At 41.7% G+C, this 20,563-nt stretch overlaps 2 protein-coding genes across 6 annotated transcripts in view; one reads left to right on the top strand and one right to left on the bottom strand.

The window, feature by feature from the left end:
* RNLS (renalase, FAD dependent amine oxidase) overlaps positions 1-20,563 on the top strand; it is a 138,018-nt gene that overhangs the window by 30,002 nt on the left and 87,453 nt on the right. The window lies entirely within an intron of this gene.
* LOC102457693 (lysosomal acid lipase/cholesteryl ester hydrolase-like) overlaps positions 1-20,563 on the bottom strand; it is a 132,677-nt gene that overhangs the window by 69,674 nt on the left and 42,440 nt on the right. The window contains exons 1-2 of one of the 2 annotated variants that reach the window (XM_075935086.2): positions 6,771-7,104; positions 1,465-1,614 (exon numbers count right to left, since the gene is read on the bottom strand). The gene's annotated coding sequence lies outside the window, so the exon portion shown is untranslated. Of the gene's footprint in view, positions 1-1,464; positions 1,615-6,770; positions 7,105-20,563 lie in introns of those variants that run through there. The other variant, XM_075935088.2, reaches the window with a different exon arrangement.

The raw sequence follows: 20,563 nt of genomic DNA, 5'->3' as shown, positions 1-20,563 counted from the left end.
CTGCCGTAGTCCCCAGCTGCCAACTGGGGGGTCGAGAGGGACTACCTGCAGCCCCTGTCAGGCTGCCTGCTAGGGTGCTGGCCCCACTGTGTTGCTGGCCCTGCTTCCCTGGCCGGACTTCCTGCCACGCTCCAGCAGTCCATGCTGCCGGGGGCTGGCTCTGGCCCTGGTTGGGCTGCCAAGAGTTGCCAAGTGCTTGGGCTCCAGTCCCAGTCCCAGCCCCGCAGCAGCCTGCAGGCTCTGACCCCGCCCCCATACTGCCATGGGCTGTTGCCAGCCCAATCCTTAACTTCTGGGGGCTGCCCAGACTGAGTCCCATTGTCACAGGCTGTCGGGGGCTGCCGCCAGCCCCATCCCTTCTGGATTACTCTCCTGCCACTAGGCTACCAGAGTTCTCTGATCAAGGAACATCTGTGGTTCTGCCGGACCCCGGATGTTGCTGGACCAGGGAATTCCGGTTTGGGGAGGGGCAACCATTAAATGTAAATTATTTTTTAAAAAGGCAAAGGAAGTTTTAAAAAAGAATTGACAAGTGTAGGAAACTGTTTCTGTTCTTTCATTTAAATTAAGATAGTTAAAAGTGGTATTTTTCTTCTGCATAGTAAAATTTCAAAGGCATGTAGTTAATGAATGTTCAGTTGCAAACTTTTGGTAGAACCACCAAAATTTTGTCCAGATTTATGAATAACTCATTCCTGAGATGTTCATAAATCTGAAGTTCTACCGTAGTCAGCAGCTACTACCTGTACCCTGAGGAAAACATAACGAAGAGTAACTTTTGTCTTTTGAGCAACAATATTTGTTACAGTGTTTTATCTGGACATGATACTTGTTTCCATTCTACCTGTTTCCTTATATTCATACTATTACCAGGTCAGCAGAATTTTTAATAATTCCTATTTCTGTAATGCTCTAACCCAGTAGTCACCAACCAGTACATTGGGATCTACTGGTACATCTTGGAGCCTCTGACAGATGATCCTGACTGGTTTGGTCGGGAAGCTGTCAAGCACTGGCACTTCAGTTGCCCCTCCACCCACTGTCATGCTGCTCCTGCCCTCTGCCTTCGAGCTGTCTCCCTAGGAGCCTCCTGCTTGTTGTGCAGAGTTTGGAAGGGAGAAGATTGGGGGGCACTGATGTCAGGGTGTTCCTCCTCCCCCCCACTCCTGTACCCTATCTCCACACAGAGAGAAGGGGATGGAGGGACCTTGGTAATGCAAATCTCTGTTACACACACACACTGTGTGTGTCTGTCATTTTCATAAACACACACTGTCCTTCACTCTCATCTCCTGACCCAATACATATGTGCGTGTGGGGGAGGGGGAGGAGTTGTTGTTACTACTTTTCTGCTTGCCAAGTGGGTTAGTTTTGGGTTTTGACTGGTCTGTGCATTCCATAATTTTCATTTCTCTCTTACACTTAAATTTCATTCTTTGAGTAGTGAATTCTAAAATGCCTAACCTGTTGTGGCTGGAGTAATTATCCCTATGGTGATTGTTGCTCCTGGAAGTGGCTGCAGCTCCTGAGAAAAGCAGAGCAGGGGGTCTTCACATGCTGTCCTTGCCTGCAGACACCACTCCTGAAGCTCCCATTGATCATAGAATCATAGAGCTGGAAGAGACATCAGGAGGTCATCAAGTCTAGCCCCCTGCCCAAGGCAGGACCAATCCCAACTAAAATCCCATCAATAACAAGGAATCGTGGCCAGAAGCTGTGGGCTCAGTGCCTGTCGATGAGGGGCAACACATGGTGCCATGCAGCCGTTGCTGTACATGCCAGCTGCTTTCAAGAGTGGTGCAGGGCCAGGGCAGAAGTAAGCTGCCTAAACCCCACTGCTCCACTGTCCAGAGGCCATCTCGTTAAACAGTGCCCAGCCAGAACCTGCTTCCTGAATCCATCCCAGCCCCAAGCCTCCTCCTGCACACAGTCTCCTGCCCCAGGCGTGAGTTCCCCTGCACCCAAACTCCTTCCCAGACCTTGCACCCTGAAACCCCTCCTGCAACCCAATCTCCCAATCTGGGCTAAGCTTAGAGCCCTTCCCACACTCAAAACCCTTTGGCCTAAGACCAGAGCCTGCACCCCATCCTCCTACCCCAGCCTGGTGCAAGTGAGTGAGGATGGGGGAGGATGGGAGATGGAGTGAGCAGGGTGATACCTTGGAGAAGGGGCGGAGCCAAGGCACAGGACCGCAAAGAAGGGGTGGGAAGGAAGTGGGGCAAGGGTATTTGAGTTTGTGGTAGATCTTACATTGCACTTAAATTGAAAAAGTGATCTTGTAGTTAAAAAGATTGGAGACCACTGCTCTAACCCTAACCTCTGACAGCTCTGTCCCAATGCAATATTTGTGGCTCTCCTGATGCCAGCGTAAGAAAGACACCAAGAAGCAGATTTTCAGGTTAGATACACAATTAAATGCCTAAAGTGTGTGTACAATTTCAGACCTAATTTTTACACTCTGTTATTCAAATTGCCTGTAAAAATTAGATAATTTTGTACACAAATGGCCACTTGAGTGTAATTACCTGATTAATATGCACAGTGACACTTGTATATTGATGTGCACATGCAGCTGCATACCTAATGTCTTTGGAAAAATCTGTTTGGAAAGAGGTCACAGAATGTAGAACAAATTAAAGGAGGATAGGAGAGATCCACAATATGTGATATAAATGAGGCAATATAAGATCATTCACTAACTTCATGAATGAAATATTTGGGCTTTTTATTAAGGACTATATTTTACTTTGAACATATTTGAGATGGGGACACCCCCTCAGTGAATCCTATGCTGCTATCCTCACTTCGCACTGCTATATATGTCTCTGTATTAACTCTACAAGTTGAGACCCTCTCCACTGAGACTCTCTGGTCTGGCAATATGTGTGATCTACCAAGACAATAGATGTTGCTGCATCAGAGAGTCTCATGAAGGGCCAGAGGGAGGAGACACGTGGGGGTCAGGAACCCAGCCAGACTGGCTGCCAAGGGATCAGCAGCTGGGAGCCCTGTCGCAGGAGTCCAGCTGAGTGGGCAGTAGGGCGGCCGGGATGCCAGAAGGCTGGCGGAGCAGTAGTCTGCCATGGTGGGGCCAGGAGCCCTGATGGTGGGACTGCAGGTTGGCGCAGCAGGGCTGGTGGGTCCAGGAGCCCGAGCGATGGGGCGGCGGTCTGCCATGGTAGAGCTGGGAGCTCCAGAGGTGGGACCATGGGATGCCATGGCAGGGCAGAAGGGCTGGTGACAGGTGGGGAGTTGGCCAGGCTGGGGGGTCAGTGGCAGGGGAGCCAGAAATGACCTTTTCTGGTCTGGCAAAATCCCTCCTTTGGGATCACGAAGGTCCTGAGGGCGCCAGACCAGGAAGGTCCAACCTGTAGAATGCTATTGAAGTATGGGGATATGGATCCTGGGAACCCATGCTACAACAAGTTCTGCTCATCAATGCAAAACTTTTTGCATGCTGTCAGTTAAAGAATAAAGAAATTAAATATTTTTGGTTATGTCTTTCTTTTTTATGTTAACAGCAAGTGGTATCAGCACAGGGTTGGGCTCCTACAATGGACAGGGAACCAGTTCATACCAGTGCCATCTTGCTGGTTCCTCAGCTTCTCTTACCCACTAACTCACTTTCTTAATATAACTATCTATGCTGCACTAGCTGTGCTGATCAAACAGTGCATGATGAAATCAGATTGTATTTTATAAGGGCTTTGATTTATAGGGGGGAGTAACTTTTTTACGATCTTTAAACTTGCCTTTTGAGTTGGGCATTGCAGCACCAGATCTAACAGAAGGTATAGTTTTGAATTATAGAGGTGATATATAGGTTTATAGCCCAGGCGCACACAAAAAAATCCATAGGCCCAGGAAATCTCCATTGTTTGTTCATAGATGAACACCATATGCTCAATTTCTGGAAATTACACATCTTTATTGAGGGAATTACCAGCACTTCCCGGCTGGTACATTCCGGACCACCAAATAAAGTCATGACAGAGAACTGAGATATTTTAGCTTTCTTTTACACTCTTCATGTTAATCTCTTTCCCTCACCATCAAAGTACTTTTTAAGCATAGAAAATATGGTTTCATTTAAAGGAAAGCTAGCTTGTTACTCATTTGGCATTAAAATAACTGTCACGTCAGCAGCATGTTTTACATACTATTACAAGACTTGTTTGATAAAAAAAAGTTTAGTAGTAATTCTGAGGACGGTTAGACCCCATATCAGCTAAATTTTTAATTTAAATGTCAAGTTATAGAATTTCTCCATTCAAGTTAAATGAAATTGATATTAACTCACATGGATTGTTTTTAGTATACAAGGGACTCAACATCTGGTATACAGTGTCAGGCACTAGGCACTTCATATGCCCATAAAATGGTCAGCCATTTTAAAAAAAGAAAAAGGATAGATACCAAATGAGTAACTCACACAACTCACCACTGTTAATCTCAGGAATTTGGAGTGGGAAAATGGTTTGTTCAATAAATGTTGCCATGATGTGCTGTACAATGACTCTGGCCATTGCTATAAAATTATTCCATTATTTAGTAATATAAACTATTTTTTTCACAACGCAGTTTACTCATGCAGTCAGCTGATCATTCCCCCAGCCTTCTGCGTCTTGTGAACTATACCAAGAATGGGAGGGGCATGATTTCTTCTAGCAGCATACAACTTTATTTAAATTTTTCACAATAAAATGTCTGCCAACCTGAGCTCACGTTTTTTTAAGACCCAATCCAAATGCAGCACTTCCCCCTGAGCGTGCATCAGTCCCATATCTTGTCGTTGGCACTAGTCCCAGTAAGGGTCTCCTCCTTCCCATGTCTGCAGTCCATCTCTGGCCACTTTTTGCCGGTAGCTGCATTTCCTGCTCCTGCCATCTGCTCCAGCTTTGCTGTGCATGCTGTATTCTGTCAGAATTCTCACTCTGCAGCACATGCAGATCGCAGCAAGATGGCAGCAGCCAACAGGAGAGTGGCTTGCAGCCACTGCTGCTGCTCAAACTAGGATTAATTGCATTTAATCAGCTAATTGAGTAGTCGATGGAATTTCCATCAACTACTCGGTTAGTCGATAATGAGGGAAACTGTAGAGCTGCAGCGGGGTTAACACACAGCCCTGGGAGTTAACCTCACTGCAGCTCTGCCTTTTAAATGTATTAAGAGTCATCAGGCTCTTAATGCAAAAGGCAGAAATGTAGCAGGGGAACAAGACACGAGCCAGGAATCAGCTGATTCCTGCCTCGCACCTGCTCCCCCCTCTATGCCTCTGCCTCCCCGCCCTCCCACAATGACAGTGCTGGAGGGAACTGGCTTTCAAGACAGCTCCCTCCGGCACCAGCCCCTGCTCCCCACTTGATGCCTCTCTCTGATAGGGGCAGCAGGTAGGGGGGGAGGGAGCGACTAGTCGATTCACTATGCTTATCGGGTAGTCGACTAGTTGACTAGTCACTTATATCCCTAGCTCAAACTCCCCAAGTCCAGGAGGATCAGGTTGCTTTTGGATCTTACTTAAACCAACACTTGGAATAAGTAAGGTCCCATTGGGTTCAGGTCAGGTTTCAAGGCTCTACTTATGAACTCACGTACCCACATCCTCTGTCTCCTCAGTTTGTGTGCGCATGTAATTCTGTAGGTATCGGTATAGGCACATCAACAAAGTTCACTTGCACATATGCGTTCGTAAGAATGAAAGAGGTGAATTTGGAGCCTTTTTGAGTGGTCAGTATGATTTTGTTCACTTAGATGACAATTTTAAATATGACATTTTAAAACTATTTTTTCACCTGAAATTATATATCTTTGTACTCATGGCTTCTGTTATGCAGAATAGTATTGTACTCTTATCAGTATCTTTATTACGACCATTTGGGAAGTAAAGTGCTACCTACCATGAGAGGGTATCTGAATCTGGTCTAGAAGTGAGATACTGCTCTGCATGAATAAGGGTGGCAAATCATCCCTAAGGCTGTGTCCAGACTCAGGGGTTTTTTCGAAAAAAGTAGCCTTTTTTCGAAAAAACTTCCCCTGCGTCCAGACTCAAGCCGCGTTCTTTCGAAATTAATTCGAAAGAACGCGGCTTTTCTTTCGATGGCGGTAAACCTCAATTTACGAGGAAGAACGCCTTCTTTCGAAAGTTCCTCTTTCGAAAGAAGGCGTTCTTCAATGTAAATAGGGCTTCTTCGAAAGAGAGCATCCAGACTCACTGGATGCTTTCTTTCGAAAAAGCAAGCCGCTTTTTCGAAATTTCTCCGTGCAGTCTAGACGCTCTCTTTCGAAAGAGGCTCTTTCGAAAGATGCTTTCGAAAGAGCCTCTTTCGAAAGAAGCCTGCAGTCTAGACATAGCCTAAATGAAATGTGGGGTTTTCTGCTCAACCTCAGATTTAGCTTTGATCTTTCCTAAGCTTCTAAGATTTTTCTGCTGTCTATTGGCCTGATTGTATCCAAGCAATTAATCTAATCTCACTGTACTTCTAAAACTACTTTTAAATCTTGTTTCTATTTTAGGATCCTATAGCTCCCACTTGGGCTGTCTCCAGAATTTATGTGTATAGTGCATGTGGCCAAAAGAAAAGAATTTTTTCATTCAAACATTTCAAATGTGGTTTCAAAATCTTCTCTGAGATTGGTACATTCATTTTTCTAACATTGTCCATGTTGATTACTGCGCAAGCTATACACCAAGGGAGGGCAATAAGTGGTCTGCAGGCCAGATGCAGCACATCAGGGTTCACTGTTGGCAGGCCACCAGATGCTTTGTTTACCTGAGCTTCTAAAGGCTCGGCTGCTCACAACTCCTGATGGTCATGGTTTGCTATTCCTAGGCACTGGGAGCTGCAGGAAGTGATGGCTGGGAATGATAAAACACAGATGCTGTGAGCAGTCATACCTCTGCACATGCAGGTAAAGAACGTCTGGCAGTGTGCCAGGGACAAATCTTGGGGTATACACCTGGTCTGTCAGAAAATTCTCTCTTTTCATACTTAAACTGATACAGGTTGGATCACCCTGGTCCAACAACGTTGGGACCTGACAAGTCCCAAACAAGAGACTTTTTCTGGACTGGGGAGGTGGCCCCTACCACCGGCCCCAAGCCAACCAGCCCTCTGACTCTGACCCCCTCTATTACCACCCCACCCCCCCATACACCCCCACCAGGCTGTCAGCTCTGCTGCTGATTGCCCCCTGGCCCTGGGCTGTCATGGTCATCCAGGGTTCTTTAACCTCCAGCCCCATGCTGCCACAGTTCCCTGGTCCTGCACTGCTGGGGCAGCCAAGCTTTCCCAGCTCCACACGACCAAGTGCTACCGGAGTTCTCCAGCCCCCAGCCCTGTGCTGCTGCATGTGGCTGGGATTCTCCAGCCCTTGGCTGCACACTACTGTGGTTCCTTGGCTCCATGCTGCCATGGGTGGTCCGATTTCCCCGGCTCTGTGCTGTTGTGGGCTGTTGGGGTTCTCCGTCCCCACGCTGCCGTGGGTGGTCAAACTTCTTCTTCCTCTGGCCCCATGCTACCGCTGGCTGCTGGGGTTCTACAGCCCGTCCACAGCACTTTTGTGGGGCTCCAGTCCTGCTGTCCTCAGCCAGGCTGTTGGCCCTCCTGCCATTAGGCTCCTGAGGTCTCTAGTCCAGGAGCATTTGACCACAGATGTTGCCAGACCAGAGAGTACCAGTTTTCAGAGGTTCAACCCATACCAATAAGCCCGTCTATGTATCATGAAAATTCCAACACGTTTGACCTTGGGAAAGTCAGTTAACATCTCTGTATGCACTCCTCTGTAAAGTGGATTTAGCACTCTAAATATATCAGCAGACACGATGAGACTTATGGTCTGATCTGTTTCCACTGAAATCAATCACAAAACTCACATTTGGAAAACTGACTGGAAAAAAATAAATTCCATTTACTTAGGGACTAATATGTATATACATATTCATTTTTAAAAAAATTATTATCTTTTATGATTTGTCATGACAAGTCATGCTTACATTCTTTGTGTGATTTTTTTTCCATATATATCATTAGTCTATATCATCTATATATAACATGGCCCAAGTTTTCCATGGCTTTTATCTACAATGAGTGGAATTTTGGCCTTGTACCTCTGAGCAGAATTTGCTACTTTCTGTGCAATATGGACTTTGAACCATACATAATAGATCTTTTGTAGAATGCCTAAGTGAAGACAAAAGCCTTTGTTTTGCTGAGTCACATCCTTGTAGCATAGATAGCTATCAGAAAGTTTGGATTTTGTGTCCAACTGCAATTTAGACTTTGAGTTGAAGTTCTTCCTTATATTTGCTTCTCTTTTTTTCTTAAAAAAAGTAGCTGCATGTTTTAGCATGTACAATCTTGCACATTTTCTCTGGGTCCTATTATCTCAGTTCTCCCTTTTCTTGTGCAGCAATACTGTTAACTGTCTGCAGCTTGCAGGGTTTATCTATATTTCTTATGAATATTCTGAGAAAAGGGACAATAATCAAAATCTGCTCATGTCGGTTTTCATAGGTTCAAAACATTACAGGCTCAAGAGGAACAGTAATAATAGTTTGTATTTATAATTAAATTTGAGGTGCCTACATGCAGAATAGCTGTTCGTTCATTTTAAAGTTCTTTTGACATCTCACAGCAACATCTTTGTAAGACATACTGCTTTATTGCTGGTATCCATGGTAGAATATTATTCCAGAGGAAACAATTATTCTTTATGTCCTTGCATTTTTAAACAAGTTTCAGGAGAGCGTGCCTCAGTTGAATAGCTCTAGCACAGAAGAAAAAGAACAACCATTTAGTGAAGTAAAAATCCAAATTAGGCTTTGAATCATAGGGCTGGAAGAGACCTCAGGAAGTCATCAAGTCCAGATCCTGCCCAAAGCATAACCAGCCCTAACTAAACCATCCCCGCCAGGGCTTTTTCAGACCGGGACTTAAAAACTTCTAGGGATGGAGATTCTTCGACCTCCCTAGTTAACCAGTTCCAGTGCTTTACCACCCTCCTAGTGAAATAATTTTTCCTAATAGCCCACCTAGACCTCCCCCAAAGCAACTTGAGACCATTGCTCCTCATTCTGCCATCTGTCACTACTGAGAACAGCCTCTCTCCATCCTCTTTGGAACCTCCCTTCAGGTAGTTAAAGGCTGCTATCAAATCCCCCTTTAAATTCCCCCCTTTGTCTGAATATAATCCAGTTTCAGTGAAATTGATCAAAACTACAAGTTAATTCCATACCCTTATTCCCAGAGGGAATCTTGAATGTTTACTTGCTACTGTTCGACATTCTTCTTGTTATGATTCAGATTGAGCCAATTTATGACATATAGTAGCCATTAACAATCTAAGAACATTTAAATTTTGTTGTTCCAAGAGTTATTTCAGGTTCATTCTAGAAATGTTTAATACAAATGATTTGCTTTGGAATAGTAACATAAACTTCTGTTACTGCTCTTCTAAACCCTGCGAATTAAAAAGAAAAAGTGTTATATAAAACCAATGGAGAAATAAGGTGTGCGTGCATGTGAGAAGGGATTTTGAGCTTCTGCTTCCAATTTACCACTTCCATACCCTTTATAGCATGTACTTTACTGAACAAATGAACCACTAAATTGTGGAATAACTCCTTTATCTTAAATTTAGGTAAATGCCATTGGATTTGTCCAAAACAATTTTTTTTTAAAAAAGAAAAGAGACTATGTGCTGCATAATTTGCGAGAGAGGCCATAGAGATCACTTTGGTGAGAAAGGTCATTGCTGGAATAACCATGAATTCATGGTTTGAGTTGATTGAAGATTAAGTTCAGAAAATGAGTGACAATATTCAGGAACTATCTGCAGAAAAAGAGGAATTGCAGCACATAATCTCTGACCTCAAGAATGAACGGAAGAAATGAGAAGTGGGCAGCAAATGAAACTCCAGTTATAAAACTAACTGAAAAAGGTTGTAGATCTGGAAAAATGGGGGGCTTACCCAAGAATGGAGGGGACAAGTATGCGGTCACAGTTTTTCAAAAAATGGGTCCTTGAAAAGGTACAAAATGAAGTGGAAATTTACAGTTAAAGTAGAAGTGACACAGATTCAAGAGCAACAAGGGCATTTATGTTGGGTTCCATAATTTTAAGGACTCAGGGTGAAATTCCAACCCATTTAAAATTGTCAAAATTTCCATTTACTTTACTGGTGCCAAAATTTCACCCTAAGGCTACGTCAACACTGTGGAGCTACTTTGGGATACCAGAAGTATTCAAAAATAAATATTCTTTTGAGCAAGCCCATTATTTCAAAATATAACAGGCTCGCTATTCCTGCATGCCTGTAAACCTCATTCCTTGAGTAAGGGACGTTTTGGAATAGTGCGTTATTTTGAAATTTGCTCAAAATAAGCTACGCAATTTGCATAGGTCAAATTGCATAGCTTATTTCGAGCGATGGGTGCAGTGTAGATGCACCCTAATATTGTCTTTTGAAGCATCAAGAGCCACCAGAAACCTTGAAGAACACAGCTGTCAGTTCTTTTTCTAGAACTAGTCAATGAAGAGCCAAAAAAGTGAAGATATGAATTTTATCAGTAAGGAAATAATGCCATTCATTGCTGCTTGAAAATATGAAGAGCATAAAGACATCTTTTGTAGATTGGGAAATAAAAAGATGGTTTCCTTGTGGGGAGGGGGAAAACATTAATAAATTACTGTTTAAAGACTGCTTGTGGTTTTGTTCATGCTCTGAACAAATGTGGCTGAAATTTTCAAAGCAATTTAGAGAATTCAGACATCTTGTTCATTATAGTAGTTTGTGTCTAAACTCCCTAGGTAGTTTTGAAAAATCTATGCCACATTTTGTAGACAGAAAAAATAACAAAATTAAAAATGATACTGGATATGATGCCTCATTTCTCCAGAATGGAGTTGTGATTTATGATGTGCACTTGAATCAGACTCTTTGATTAGAAACATTAAGAAATGCATTCCTGCCTTACATAAGGATAGGTTGCTATGCCGGGTGCACTATGTACAAATGAAACCCTTATTGCACTAGCTAATGTTTATATGCTGCATTTCACCAAAGAATGAAATGTAAAACATTCCGATGTAGTGCAGAGAATTGGAAATCTCATTCAGAATAAAATATGGGTCGGATATTTCAATCGCTTTTAGTAACATAAAAGATCACACTCCATTGACACAAATAAACAGGAGTCCTAAATCAAAGCTGTTTTAAAAGAGGGTTCATCTGACAGGCGTTTCATCTTCAGGTCTCATTACAGCTGAAAATTAAATCCAATGCCTGAATTGACTGCTTCTTAGTAATTGCCTTACCTAGTTCTTCCTGCACCTCAAGAACCATTATTGCTTTGTTATGCTAGTGGTCTCGTGAATTCTCTTTCAGGTATATCTTGCTCGCATACTAAGGCTTTATTTACACTACAGCAGGGATCAATGCTCTGAGATCAATCCACTGGCAGCTGATTTAGTGGATCTAGCAAAGACACCCCCGCTTTCCCAAAAATCAACCACAGATGACTCTGCAGTTGACCTCTGTACTCTACCCCTGATGAGAAGAGTAAGATAAGTTGACAGGAGCGTTTCTCCAGTTGGCCCCCCAATGTATAGACCCTGCGGTAACTCAACCTAAGATACATTGACTCCAGGTACATTGGTCAAGTAGCTGGAGTTGTGTACCTTAGGTCAATTTTCTGCAGTAGTATAGACAGACATAGGCTAACTGATCACTACATTTGGAGTCAGAAAGGAATTTTCCCTCAGGTCAGATGGGTAATGACTGTATGGGTTTTTACCTTCTTCTGCAGCATGGAGGGCGGTCACTTATTAGGACCATCTATGAATCTCTCACTTAATCCACTCTTGTTATTTCAGGGGCCTCAAGCATTGGTGCACCTGGGTCAGTGGTTTTCAAACTTTTTTTCTCATGACCCAATTGAAGAAAATTGTTGATGCTCTCAACCCAACATACTTTGGGCCCCAGGGTGGGGCTGACAATGAGAGCTTTGAGATGTAGGTGTGGGCTCCAGTTTTGGGGATGTCAGGGCTGGGGCAGGAGAGGCTTACCTTGAGCAGCTCCTGGTCAGCGGTGCAGTGGGCAGTGTTAAGGCAAGCTTCCTGCCTCTCTTGGCACCACAGACCATGCTGCGTCCCAGATGCAGCCAGCAGCAGGTTCCCAGCTAATGGGAGTGTGGACCTAGTGCTCAGGGCAGGAGCAGTGTGCAGACACTTGTGCACTTCCCCTCTCCCCGCCCCTCCCCCCACGAGCCAGGCCTGTTGCCAGCCATTTCTGGCGCACAGTGCAGTTTACAGTGCCAGGACAAGACAGGTAGTCTGCCTTAGTACCCCCCACTCATCTCCTGATCACCCTGCAGCAATGAGACCCACTGCCTGACATTCCACGACCCAGTAGTGGGCCGTGACTCGTAGTTTGAAAACCACTGACCTAGGTCATTTCTGTGCTCAGCTTTTCACATATTTACTACGTTAGTATCCCAAGAGCTGTAACATTTTGATCTAATTCTGGTTGTTGGCATGATATGAAAATGGCAGGGTGTTGTTTAATGGCTTGTGATATATAGGGGATCAGACTAGATGAGCTGTTGATCTCTTTTGGCCTTAAACACTATGATTCTATGCAGTCCAAACAGTGACTGACTAAGTGTAGAGATTTAGTAAACACTTGCTAAGATAATCACCTTAGAGATTTGATAATCACCTCTGGCTAACAAATTCGTGCATTGTTAAGAGGACCTTGATAGAGGTATCTACTAGCACAGTTTTCATACTGTTCTGGAGGGACAAATTCCTATGTAGAGAATAAGAAAAAAGCCATTTTAGCAATGTAGATGAAAGCAGCAAAAATATAGCACAACTGTAAATTGATTGCTAGAACCTCTACCGAAACCAAAACACATCCACTAAAACTCATATTTTGATACCTTAGCCACAATAAAATTCCAAACAACCTACTGTAGGATTGAAATTGAAAGATTACAAAACACTTATCAAAATAAGAACATGCAGCAATTTTTCAAAAATAAACCTCTTGTGGCTATAATCAAATACATGGAATCTCAAGTTCTTAGACTAACTGAATATGTGAATTCAAAAAATTCTGGATTGACCAGTACAAATGATCCATAGTTGATTATAATCCTGATAAATTATGAATATTTAGCAAATACCAAACTGTTGACAGTTATAGATTTACTGAAGATTGAGAGATTTGTTACAAAAGAGGAAGTTGATCAGTCAACTGGAAAGTGTAGTACGTAGGACCTTAATTTCTCTAAAACTTTTATCATTGAGACATTTGATATTTTTAAAAACTTCCAAAGAGGAAGAAAAATATAGTCATTTCAAGATCCTGGAAAGGTTTATAAATCTTTGCTTCCTGCAAGGTAGTTTTCCTGATCAACTGACACAAAAATTTTGACACACATATAAATTAATTCCTTTTAAAACTCATTAACTCCAACCAAACCAACTTTATTCTAAATTGTCAGTCATTGGTAATTTGCAAAACATTTTTAATGTGCTATCTACCTCCCTACCAGATTGCCTCTCTGTATTTTGAGAAGTCCTTTGTGTGGAGTGGTCATAGCCATCTTTGGTCCAGATGAACATTTTGATACCAAGTTAAAGACATGCCAGAAAGTCCCACAAACCCTGCTGAGGAATATTAAGATAGCCTCTGCTCCCCTCCCCCTTTTTCATGTCCTGTGGAATCCAAGAGCTGGGGGAACTTTGTCCCAGTTACTATTTGATATTAGAGTAGATTCTTTGCAGAGGCAATTAAGAATCTATTAGGCCAAAATAGCACTTTTTGCTCTGTGGTTTTTGTTACGTAAGTTAAACAAACAGTCTTCAAACATTTAACTGCAATTGAGAACTTTGGGCAATTAGGCTACAAACTAAACCTTATCAAAATGGAGACCCTAAGATCATGATACAGTTTCTCTTTAAAGCATCTACTGGATCAATGAAATACATGAGTGAAGGTATCGCTTACTTCAAGGAGATGGAGATGTATGTGTAGCATTACTACTATACCACTACCAAGAAAAAAAGAAAAAAGATTATTAGATGTGGAGAAAAAAAATTTTTTTATAGCAATGTGAGGTAAAAGAGCTGTATTACAGATAACCAACATGGAAAAGTGTTAATCTAAAAGCTTTGTTCCCTTGCACAGCTGGCAGAAGTTAAAGAATGTGAGTTCCCTTCATGTCTATGTGGGAACACAGAAGCCCAGGAGGCCGTAACATTCTATTTCTGGGCAGCATAAGTAGTATATCTAGTGGCATAAACATTTTCTATAAAAAACTACTTTTGTGAAAATTGCATTTGAAACAGCAGAGAGGCTCACGCAAGCCTTAAACAGAATTGGTACAGAAAGTTGATACAGATATCCAAGGATTTCCTGAATTTTGTCACAAATCATGTAGCATATTTGAGTACTTTTGAGAAATGTTTTGTTCTTTCCATATTATGGTTAGTCTGTAATAAAATGTGACTTTGTGTACCGGTCAGCAGGTTTATGCACAGTGAATTCAGAATGGTTTCCCAGATGTTCATGTTTAACTAGGAACCATATTCCTGAAAGGAATAATGCTTTCAAAACTTCTCTATCTGATTAACAGCTTTCACTGTTCTCAGCTTAGTGGTTTTATAGTCTTGTTATGGAAATTAATTGAGTAACCCCCAGCTCAGTTCTTTTTAAGTTTAGATACAGTTCTACAGAAGGGACATATTGGTAGAGAAGATAGAGTCGCCATCATCATTTGAAATGAAACGCAGGAATTATTTGGTCTAATAGTGGATCTAACATTCAAGTTACTTATCAAAAATATCTGAAAAAAAAGACACGGTTATGCATTATGGATATCATTTATATTGTGTGTTTTGCGGTGGCTTTCTCTGCATCAGAGAAAGAGCCATCAGATGTAGTCTTGGAGGTAAAAAATCACTATCGATCTATAGTGTAGGAGGATTTTGAATTCTCTCTCACACTAGATATTTAATGGGAGTGGGAAAGTATTATAAGCCATAAAAATAGAAAACCTCCAATACAAAATCAGGCATTGACAATGCCAATAACTTGTGAGGCAAAATGTAATGGTCCTGCTGTACGCTCAAACACTGAGCCCATTTCACAGCAACAACTCAATGCTTGCTAAATTTTACAACTCCATCATATTACCCAGCAAGAACATTCCATGTACGATGACATTTTTGTTTGCCCTTCATTAAACCCACAGGCTTCTCATCTCCCACCTGACAATCTGCAGGACAAGACTCTGCCATGGACCTCCTACTGATAATCCACAGAACTTAGTACAGAAAGGAAACATGTTGAATCTCTCACGTATACATGATCAGACACGGGGGCAGGACAGGGAGAGGGGCTGAGACCCTTTCTCAAAAAGTGGAGCCCTTGAGAGTGCCTCATATCACAAATGCAGCAGTTCCACACTTCCCCAATGAATCCCTCCACCTTTCAGTACAGCTACTCCTAACACAATGAATGCCGCTGGTGGAAATGCAGCTCATTAGCAGTGGCTGTTGCCAGCTCCAGTGGGCAGAGATAACTGTATTTCATGGTTTTCAAAGTGCTGAGCTTTGCTGAATGCGACTTTCTGGAGGGGCATGAGGTTCCATTGGGCAACCTTAGCTCACCTTGGTATTAGTGATTTCTTTTAAGTCAGTGACTATACCGGAATTGACTTGCAATGAAACAATATTTTCAATTTTCAAAACTGTCTATAAGACACCATTCAGAGGTTGTGTATCATGGTCATAGGGGGAAAAACAGAGATTGTTGGAAGTTTGTTCATTTTTCACTCTTTAAATGCATTTTTAAGGTGAGACAGGGACTGACCAAGAAAATAAGGGAGAGGATGGACTTGAAATAGAGCTTATGACTAGCGCATTAATCAAAGATGACTGAAGTAGCTGTTTAAAATCATTTTAACACATGAGCAGAAAGCAATATACAAAAGAACTTTTATGACACCTTGTACTGTCTTTACAGTGTCTACTACAATTAGGGTGTGTCTAGACTACCTAGTTTTGTCGATAAAAGTGGACTTTTGTCGACAAAACTATACCAGCGTCTACACTACTGCTGAGTTCTGGCGACATAACGTCGACAGAACTCAGCAGTTTTGTCGACGCTGGTATACCTCATTTTACGAGGCATAACACCTTCTGTCGACAGAACTCTGTCGACAGAAGGTGTTATTGCCTGTAACACTGCGTCCAGACTACGGAGTTCTGTCGACAAAGCAGCTTGCTTTGTCGACAGAACTCAATGTGTCTGGACGCGCTTTGTCGACGGAAGTTTTGTCGACAGTATCTGTCGACAAAACTTCCGTCGACAAAACGCGGTAGTCTAGACGTACCCTTAGTTCCAATCCTTATTGAAGTCTGCGGATGCTGCAAAATAATGCCAACCTTATTGTTTGGGCTACTCCCACAATTGTCAGCCAGATCCCTAAAATATTCCTGTCCAATAGACCCTGTGTGAAAAAGGAGTGGGAAACACAGCACTCTGAAGCAGTAAAAGAGGGAGAGGTTGAGCATCCCAGTGAGATCTGTGAAGATCCCCAAAGTCCTTGGAATAATCTGCTTTTTTGTTGTTGTTTTGCTTAATGCAGTACCAGGGGTGAGTACTTGACTCCCCCATGTTTGTGGGGATGGTGGTACTGTCCATTAAGTTCTCTCTTCTTATGCTTCAGAAATCAGAGACTCAAAGTGAGGGGAAAGAGTTTTAAAATATGATAATGAGAGGAGGACTGGTAGGAGTGGGGCAGTCTCAACTTCAAACCTTCACCACTGTGTAGATTTTCTAGTGCCCTCCAATGTAGCCCTCAATGTGTACGTGCAGGTTTCTGTATTCAAGACCAGAGTAAAATATATTATAACAAAGCAAAACTGTACCCATACACCAAAGGCAGTTTACTTGTAAGTGGCTATACGTATATAGTCTAACAGCAATTAGTTTTGAATTTTTTTTATCAGTTCTAAAGATAATGAATATTTAATTACTTTGCAAGTTTACATTGGACTGTACTTCAAAAACTATCAGCACATCAACTAAAAATATACAACGTTTCTTTTTTAAAAAATCTGATAGTTGTAATCCTTTGAGATGCACTTCTTACAATTTGTTCATCAGTGCAGATGTTGGCAACTCACGTGGGACAGCTAAAAATGTCTTTTCATAAAAGCCAAGAAGAAAGTCAGCTGTAAATCATATGCTCGTAATAAAGGAGCCTGTATCTTCCTGTGGGAAGTAGGGATTTCTCAAGACTAAGTCATTATAAAATTAAAGTTTTAATTATCAGATTAATATTATTCCAGAGTTTATTTTATTGACTCTTTGTTCAGAAGAGTGGACACCTTTCCTTAAATTCTCGTTAGCAACCTATTAGAACTCAAACTACTGACAAACAAATCTTTGGATGTGTATTTTCTAAGGTAGAAATACTGGCAATCCATACACTTCTAATTCGATTTAATATGTCCTACCTTCAGGATCTTGACTGATGGCTAACAGTAAACATGCATAATTATTCTTTCATGCAACTTAGCCATTGGCAATGATTTTGATAGCAGTAATTTTCCCTGCTGAGACTGCAAGTCATGATTCATCAGTTTTATTAGGATTATGAACCTTACCCAAGACTTTAAAAGCTTATGCTTGATGATATTATTAACTCTTTAAGTATGTTCAGAATTAAGAAATACACAGTGTATGTACTCCGGCAAGAGGCTGGAAACTAGTGTGTGTTCTACAATTTCTCAGCCATATGCTCATTTTTAGAGCTGTTTGTAGCTGTGATAAATTTGTGTCATCAAAGCATAGTCTTTAGATCAGATGGCTAAAGTGAGGAGCCATAAAGAAATGTAAAAAGACTATTTTGATGCCTCATATCAGCAAACAAATGGGATTTGCTAATATCAGCCTAGTCATCTTAGACATTCCTTGAGCCCCTTAATGAGAATGATGAACTTCTGTATGTAGAAAGGTGGTCCAAGAGGCTTCTATGCCCCAATGTTTACAGTTTATGCTTTTGGCAGCCAAGCAAACAGAGCATTAGTACAATGATTGCAGGATAGAAAAAACTTCTCTTATAGTTCTGCCTTCCTCAGGAAGTACCAAGTCAACTGGCTAGCACAGCAGACCATGCTCAAGTGCTCAGCATAAACCCCAAAGACAGAATGGGGAATGTGTAGTAAAGGAATGTGCTTATACCCAGTATTTTACACATGCTTCAGGAGACTCTCTAAAGGCCTCTTTAGGAAAAAATATTTATTATCTTGAGCCATCCATTGAGACTGCCAAATATTGATGCTTGGTTCATCAACATGGCTGATCTCACAACTATGGAACGACTGGCATTCCACAGAAAGGGAATGTCTGAAAAATTCAAAGCAATTTGGGTGTTGTTTAGATGTCTATGATTAACATGGACCCAGAAGATAGATATGTCACTATCCCTTTGTTCTAACCCTCTTTCTTTACTGTGTGTATTATGATGATGGTGAATCTTGTATGTTGGTGCATTTGGAAAATTTAATTTAAAAAATTATACGTTTAAAAAAACAATGTCCAGAATAATCAATTAATGGTGAATTTCCCAATTCGAGGTTTCCCAATGTCACATTCGAGGTTTATCCACTAATGACATAGAGTTAGAATTTTGGATCCATACCTACATTTTTAATTGGAATCCTATCTCGAGAGCTCATGATAGTTCCTTACTTCATATAGATTTCTGAGTGGACATCTTGTACTACAATTATTGCTTCTCCCATTTCCTTATCTATGAAAAGGTTAGCCATTGTGTTTCTAGTATGTTTCAATTTATTCTACTCTATCACCTTTTCAGTGATTCTTCTGAGGGGAGAAGGGAGGTCAATACTGTTCAGGAAGGATTCAAGGATGTCATTAAGAGCAGGACATAGTGAGAAATGTCTCCAAGATATAAAACTGAGAGATACCAGGAAGAGTTTAACCTTGTGGAAGCCGGATTAAAGCAACCTCACAGCAGCAATTAAGACCAGTTGGAACATTGTTTGTTTTTCTTTCTTTCAAGTAGGATTGTGTGGAACATTTTATACTAAAAGAGTTGTACTGTGCTGATCCCAAATCCCAGAACTGTTGGGGTGATTTCTTCCCTTCTTTAATATGTGGCCTGTTTATATCCTTTTTTGTGACTGCGGCTTTATTTTTTGGGGGGGAGGGGGGAGAGGGGTGCTTTAAATAAAATGAGCTATTTTTGTTAAAATGCTTTTGAATTGATTTTCTATTATGCAGATAAATTAGATATTGGATATTGCAACCCAGAGCAATACACCCAGGTAGAATCTTATTTAAAATCTACCCTCCATTACGCTTGAGCAACCCTGCTGACTCCTGTTGGGTAGCACAGTGCTAACAAAGGGTAGAATTTGGCTAGCACTGTGAGGGTAATATTAGCTGTTGATTTCAGTTTGGGTCTGGGTTGTTAGGTTTACTGTTATTTTCTTGAATTGGTGAGTACAAATCTAAATTAGAACTGAGATTAGATTTGATTATAGCAAATTCTAACATGGCTAATTTTCAGTAGGGAGCCTGAGATTTTGGAGAGACTCCATTATAACTGAGGGAACCATTCAGCAATCTGATCTGGTCAGGACAGAGAGGGAATCATTTCAATTCAGAAGGAACAAACCTCGCTATAGAGATTAGGATCAAATTTGTTCATGCAGCCTTGAAGTTCATTTTACTTGTTTGGGCAAGTAAAAAAAACCTTTTGACTGTCCCCTGGGTTATAAGTGTGCACCTCCTTACCAATTCAAAAGCTGCCTGTGATGCCCATGATCTTTCATATAAAAGACTGCCAGTTTCACAGGATCCAAATGAATGTATTTTTTGTTTAAACTATACTCACAGTTGAGATACAGCCATGACACATAGGAATAAAACTCTTTAAACCTCATTTTCTGTTTGTTAAAATAGCATCAGCTGTTTGAAGAAGCCTGTAGGGTATTTCAGGTAACCTGAATCAGCTTCCTAGTTCATAGTCAGTTTTTGTAGCTTGTACAGTCCTGTTCAGTGTCTGTTCTGTGGAAACCACAAGGTAAGTGTCTTAAATAAAGCCATTACAAAACCCTTGTATCAGAAATCACAGAGAATTAGTCTTCTTTAAGAGCTAACTGCCTGTTTATAAGTTAACATAAACACATAGGACACAAAACATTGTTTTGTAACCTAACCATAAAAAAAATTCTGTCCAGACTGTCAACTGTTCAGACAAATGTAAAGCCAGTACTGTTAAAACAACCCCTCAAAACTCGAACCAGGGAATTTGCTAGACCAGGGGCGGTCAGTGTGGTGGGGGCTCCACTTTCCCCTGGCCACTTGGTGGTTCTGCTTTTCCCCGGCAGCTCCATTGCCACCCACGGCTCTGCTCTTCCCACAGCAGTATGGGGAGGTTTCCATTTTTCCCCTTCGCTGCCGCTGGGATTCCACTCTCCCCCGGTGGAGCCTCCATACTCTCACCTGTGGCTTCAC

This window comes from Pelodiscus sinensis, chromosome 8 (genome assembly GCF_052426305.1).
Source record: "Pelodiscus sinensis isolate ZL-2025 chromosome 8, ASM5242630v1, whole genome shotgun sequence".
Taxonomy (NCBI): Eukaryota; Metazoa; Chordata; order Testudines; family Trionychidae; genus Pelodiscus; species Pelodiscus sinensis.
Note: the sequence above shows the minus strand (reverse complement) of the source record. Positions and strands in the feature narration are given on the sequence as shown.